Here is a 7,263-nt window from a genome sequence, read left to right as displayed (position 1 = left end):
AACTGAACGCAATGCCATTTTTCAGCAAGACCGTATACTCGTAGCATCGTCAGTCCACCGCTCATGGCAAAGGCAGTGAAATTGACAAGAAGAGCGGGGTAGTAGTTGCGCTAAGAAGGATAGCACGCTTTTCTGTACCTCTCTTTGTTTTAACTTTCTGAGCGTGTTTTTAATCCAAACATATCATATCTATATGTTTTTGGAATCAGGAACCGACAAGAAATAAGATGAAAGTGTTCTTAAATTGATTTGGACAATTTAATTTTGATAATAATTTTTATATATTTAATTTTCAGAGCTTGTTTTTAATCCGAATATAACATATTTATATGTTTTTGGAATCAGCAAATGATGGAAAATAAGATAAACGTAAATTTAGATCGTTTTATAAATTTTTATTTTTTTTTACAATTTTCAGATTTTTAATGACCAAAGTCATTAATTAATTTGTAAGCCACCAAGCTGAAATGCAATACCGAAGTCCGGGCTTCGTCGAAGATTACTTGACCAAAATTTCAACCAATTTGGTTGAAAAATGAGGGCGTGACAGTGCCGCCTCAACTTTCACGAAAAGCCGGATATGACGTCATCAAAGACATTTATCAAAAAAATGAAAAAAACGTTCGGGGATTTCATACCCAGGAACTCTCATGTCAAATTTCATAAAGATCGGTCCAGTAGTTTAGTCTGAATCGCTCTACACACACACACGCACACACGCACACACGCACATACACCACGACCCTCGTTTCGATTCCCCCTCGATGTTAAAATATTTAGTCAAAACTTGACTAAATATAATGAGAGAGTGGAGGGAACACAGAGACATAACAAAACAGCAATACGGGAAAGAAAAGGAAAAACGAAAGTTGTCTGAAGGACCGCCAGTTGGATCTCAAGAAGTTGACCAAGTAGTTAAAGGTGTGATGAAATACTTGGAAGAGGATTTCTAAACAAGAGAAGAAACTGAATTGTGCTGAACTTATTCCAAGAATGAGAAAAATCAAGGTCACTTGTGTTCTTCTTTTTACATTTAGTCAAGTTATGACTAAATGTTTTAACATAGAGGGAGGAATCGAGACGAGGGTCGTGGTGTATGTGTGTGTGTGTGTGTGTGTGCGTGTGTGTGTGTGTAGAGCGTTTCAGACTAAACTACTGGGCCGATCTTTATGAAATTTGACATGAGAGTTCCTGGGTATGATATCCCCGGATGTTTTTTTTCATTTTTTCGATAAATACCTTTGATGACGTCATATCCGGCTTTTTGTAAAAGTTGAGGCGGCACTGTCACACCCTCATTTTTCAATTAAATTGATTGAAATTTTGGCAAAGCAATCTTCGACGAAGGCCGGGGTTTGGTATTACATTTCAGCTTGGTGGCTTAAAAACTAATGAGTGAGTTTGGTCATTAAAAATCGGAAACTTGTAATTAAAATTATGTTTTTATTAAACGATCCAAAAACAATTTCATCTTATTCTTCGTCATTTTCTGATTCCAAAAACATATACATATGTTATATTTGGATTAAAAACAAGCTCTGAAAATTACAAATAAAAAAATTATGATTAAAATTAAATTTTCGAAATCGTTTCAAAAACTATTTCATCTTATTCCTTGTCGGTTCCTGATTCCAAAAACATATAGATATGATATGTTTGGATTAAAAACACGCTCAGAAAGTTAAAACGAAGAGAGGTACAGAAAAGCGTGCTATGAAGCACAGCGCAACCGCTGCCGCGCCAAACAGGCTCGTCACTTTCACTGCCTTTTGCACTAGCGGCGGACTACGTTCAGTTTCATTCTGTGAGTTCCACAGCTTGACTAAATGTAGTAATTTCGCCTTACGCGACTTGTTTTTCTTTTCTTATATCACAGAATGTTGATCTTTATTTGTTTAAACAAGCGGTGTGCTTATTTACACCCCCGGTATAGGGGTGTGTATAGGTTTCGGTCGATGTGTTTGTTTGTTTGTGTTCGTTTTCATTAGAATTGCATAAATCACATGGTTGTATCTTTTTCTTCTCTCGTGAAAATGTGATGACACTTTATCTTGCAAAGGAGTGTATACCTAGCAAACGCCCACCCCCTACTTTTACCCGAAATCTGTGCGGAGGGGGGGTGGGCGTTTGCTAGGGATTTTACGGTAATGGTACATGACATGGTGGTAAAATGACACTTGGCCTGAGAAATGTCGCCAAAATGGGATGGGGGCGAATTGGGATAACGGCGAAACGGGACTAATAGATCCCTTGACTTTGGGGTAGTGCAACTCTGTCACTGCTAGCTTTCCACTGGGAGGAAGCGACCGGAATTTCCCAACGATGGGACATCCTAGTAATGAAAAAAAAATGGAAAAAAAAATCTTAAACTTAACAGAGTCGCGCTACCCCAAAAAGTCAAGGGATTTCGTTTTTGTCCCTTGACTTTGAAGATGACAAGAAAATATCGGGCGCAAAAAAAATTACAAATCCCGGGTTAACAACACGAATAGCTAAAGCTTAGAAGAAAGGATTTTCCTTTTTTTTCGTCGATGTTATATCAAAGGAAATTCAAGGGAAAAATATTCCGGTAACGATTTAATATCTCGACAAAGACAGTGGTATGGAATGCCGTAAGTCGCCATTTAGCAACAGCAAGATATATTTGGCAACAGAAAGATTTACTTAGCAACAGAAAGATTTATAGGGCTTACTTCTGAACGAAAACTGTACAACAAAACCCTAAAACTCTGCACTGACATCTGACATTAATTCGATATGTACAAGAGACAACGGACAACTTGAGAGAAATGAACATGTAGGGGTCATCGACCGCAAACACAATGCAGCACGCGTCCTTTAGTTAGTTAAAGGAAGAAAAGATACACTGCCCCTAGGCGTTCTGCACCGCGTACCGGTCTATTCAGTTTAGAGGCTGACAATTTGGGAGGCTTTAATTGGCCTAATTCCCCCGGTGGATCCCAGTAAAAGAGACCAGTCAAGGGAAAAAAATCACGTTTTCTTGTGTTTCTTGTGCATAACGAGTGCTTGTGTGTGCGTTAGGTGGTTGGATGGGGCACAGACAGAGAGAGAGAGAGAGAGAGAGAGAGAGAGAGAGAGAGAGAGAGAGAGAGAGAGAGAGAGAGAGAGAGAGAGAGAGAGAGAGAGAGAAAGAGAGGGGGGAGAGAGGGGAGAGAGAGAGAAAGAGAGAGAGAGAGAGAGAGAGAGAGAGAGATCATTTGAACCATAGACAATGACAATAGCAATGACAATTCTTTATCTAACAAAGGTAATAGGGTAAGCAGTGATCTGTTTTTTTTACATCTGCCTTTCACCATCAAGAGGGACTAGTCTACAATGGCTAAAGAATAAACAACAAGTAAAGAAAACAACTGCTACACTTTTATAAATAAAACTGTAGTAAGAATGCATTATACAGTTACACACAAAATATTGCATAGAAGAAAAAGTGAGTTCATCAGATGAGAAAGAATGAGAACTAATGAGAGCGGAATCAGACGGAAACAAGGCGTACGTATCCGCTATTCCAGCCCAGCACACGCATTGATCGTTGTTTCCTTGCCTTTACAATCACAGGGCCAACAGCAAGGCAACACACCGTGCACATTTTCGGCCTTGTTAAAAACAAGAAAAGCAGAGCAACAGTTCCGCCCATCAAGAACGGTCAGTATAGAGGAGCAGAAAGTATTGTGAAGGTGAAAGCAGCACTGAGGAGGAGAGTATTGGATTGGATTCGAGAAATGATTTGGATTATCTATCACGGTCACTAATGTATAAAGTGTGTGTGTCTCTGTCTGTTTGTGTGTGTGTGTGTGTGTGTGTGTGTGTGTGTGTGTGTGTGTGTGTGTGTGTGTGTGTGTGTGTGTGTGTGTGTCTCTATGTGTCTGGGTGTGTGTCAAAGTGTGTGTGTCACTGTCTGTCCGTCTGTCTGTCTGCGTTTTTGTGAGAAACAAAGGTGTACAGACAGTGAGAAAGCCAGTCACACATACACACACACGCATGCACGCACGCACACGCACCCACATACACACGCACGCACGCGTACGCACACACACACACACACACACACACACGTGCGCGCAAGGCACACACTGACACATCGAGAAGCAGAAAAACAAGTCCAAGAGTTGTCAGCAAAATATACCCTCCATATGTTCAGACGAGATCAAGACTTCGGGAATTTATTCTACATAATTATAATGATCGAGCAGCAAATATTAAAAAGAATTAGCCATTAAGAGTCGAACATATAGAGAAGTGAATAAAGAAAAGGCATAAAAAGATACCAACAAGAAGAGCAAACGCTCGATCGAGTCACTTTCGCAGTTCTGAATATTATATGAGGCATCAGATGGACAGGAAGAAATTGCTATTCACAACACAATACAGATGTAAATAATTTGATGTAAAGAATAATCCTATAAAGTTTGAATCAAATCCGATGAATAGTTTCAGAGATATGATATTTCAATTTTTTTCCTTCAAGACATACCTGTGACCTTGAAAAAGGTCAAAGGTCACCAAAGCAGACGTCAAAGTGTAGAGGTCACTGGGAGTCACGTTCACATAAAATTTGAGCCCGGTCACTTTTATAGTTTCCGAGAAAAGCCCAACGTTAAGTTGTGTGTTGCCGAACAGAAAAGGCTAGTTATCTCCCTTGTTTTTCTGATAACGTTCGTAAAAGGCTACAGATGTAAATACTTTGATGTAAAGAATAATCCTACAAAGTTTCAATCACATCCGATGAACTTTGTCAAAGATATAAAATGTCTAATTTTTCCTTTGACGCTGACCTGTGACCTTGAAAAAGGTCGAAGGTCAACGAAACCATCGTTAAAGTGTAGAGGTCATTGGAGGTCACGACTAAACAAAATATGAGCCGGATCGCTTTGATAGTTTCCGAGAAAAGTCCAACGTTAAGGTGGTGTCTACGGACGGCCGGCCGGCCGGACGGCCGGCCGGACAGACTAACACTGACCGATTACATAGAGTCACTTTTTCTCAAGTGACTCAAAAATAAAGATGATTCGAGAATGACAAGGTATTCTGAGCGGTCTGCATACACGAGCTTTAAAAAAAAATATAAAAAAATAAAAAGGAAAATGAGCGTTGGCTCGACTGGGTGTCCAGAAGAAGAATACCTCCAAGGAATGTAAAGTAGTTACAGATATAAATGGCGCAAACAAATGCAATGCAGGTTCTGTGGCGGCCAGGTGCCCGTACGATGTTCACGTGCTGCGGTTCACGTACAGTCAGCAGAACACAGCACATGTTGACAAACTGCGCCTCTGTTTTACGACCCTTACCGAATCGCCATCTTTCACCCTGTCTAACACAGCCACTTGCCTGCAGCGATTTCCTGATTTAGGTTCTAAGGGTAAGAACGAGGTATACATGTATAAATAATTCCTTTAGTGTGTCTAAATGTATCTAGTTCTGAATGAATGTGCGGTAGCAGTGGTGGGTATAGGCTGTTTGATGTTGTATTCTCTGTTTACCTGAACTGCATGTGTGTGTGGGGGTAGGTGGGGTAGATGGGGTGACTGAAAGCTGGGATGCTCAGCATTTTAGATTCTTGTATGCGAACTTCTCTTTGAATTTGAAAACGTAAAGAATTCAAACACTGAACACAACCACAAGCTAGCACAGAGAGAGAAAGAGAGAGAAAGAGAGAGAGAGAGAGAGAGAGAGAGAGAGAGAGAGAGAGAGAGAGAGAGAGAGATTTGGGGGAGAGAGAGTGGGGACAGAGAGAGAGGTAGAGACAGAGAGAGAGAGGTAGAGAGAGAGAGAGAGAGAAAGAGAGAGAGAGAGAAAGAGAAAGAGAAAGAGAGAGAAAGAAGGAGAGAGAGAGCCTGGAGAGAGAGAAAGAGAGAGCGATAGAGAGATTCAAACATAAGCATGACTGGTTTTTTCGTGAGAAAAAAAAAACTACTCCCAACTGCTTGTTGGTCATACAGTCACATTGTTCTATCACGGTGTATGGAGCATGAATTCATCTTGTATCGTATCATGTTGTTTCAGACATCATTAATTTTTCGCAGCCGCAGCCACCTTGTGTTACAAGACACTGGCACCATGACAACGTCGCGTAATGATTCAGTCGTTTTCAGCATTGTCCAACAACTCACAATCGTCAATTAAGAAATGTAATCTTATCTAATTTACTTCTTTTTTTAAATCTACATTGCGTTCTTGCCTAAAGAAACATTCGTGTTGTCTCCTAGCTGTGACCTTGTCAGAGCGATTGAAATCAATATTACCCGAACTTCCCCATTCTTACCCGAACAATTTCAATCTCCGATCGTCTCAGAACGATACAAATAGATACATGAATAAATACAAGTGCAAAGTCTCAAACAGTCAAGTTATTTCTCCCCAAGATCTATTCCAAATTATCTGTGTGCAGGTGGAATCGGAGTTCAAAAAGTCACACAGTACAGAAATGAGCTAAAATACCCTCTCTTATACTTTGCAACTTTGGGTGTTTGTTCTCCCCATAACCTGAAAATGGGTGAGTAAACACAGTGGTTGTGTTAATATACCCCCTAGCGGCGCTCACAGACCTATACATCCCCCAATTTGTGTTCCTTGCCCCTAACCTGTTTATACCTTTCTTCATATAGACCGCCGTTTCGGGAAGAATGATTGTGAAAATAGGGTCTTTTACCGCTACTGTGTGGGATTTCTAAACATTTATTTTCCTGATAACAAAAACACACATACAGAAACTCTGCGAACAGCTCAGCAAAGATTCCAGCCATAGATTTATAGATCTTTTATATACAAAGCTTTTTTTTGTAAACTGACTTTTTTTCCATTTTCAGGCCTAGGAAAAGAGTATGTGTTTTGATTGACTGTAACTCATGCATTAAGAAAACCTTACTCACCATAAACCATAATCCTAATATTTAAATTAGTATTAACGGAGTATCTGATTACTGGCTGTTTTACTTGTATGCCACGGCACTGCATGAGGTCGCTTCTATTCAGTTAATCTTACATTTTTATTTTTTTTATTTTTCAGTTTATGATGTCAACACAAAACGTCTGCAACGTCTTCACTTTTGGAGTGGAATACAACATCCTGCTACATATATAGCGTAATGCTTAGGATACTGGCCTTATGTGTGAAAGTTTCGGGGTTGAAACCCGGCTGCGCCTGGTGGGTTTAGGGTGGAGATTTATCCGATTTCCCAGGTCAACTTATGTGTAGACCTGCTCGTGCATTATTCCCCGTTGTATGTACACGCAAGCACGCACACT

The sequence above is a fragment of the Littorina saxatilis genome, linkage group LG12, assembly GCF_037325665.1.
Source record: "Littorina saxatilis isolate snail1 linkage group LG12, US_GU_Lsax_2.0, whole genome shotgun sequence".
NCBI classification, from domain to species: domain Eukaryota; kingdom Metazoa; phylum Mollusca; class Gastropoda; order Littorinimorpha; family Littorinidae; genus Littorina; species Littorina saxatilis.
Note: the sequence above shows the minus strand (reverse complement) of the source record.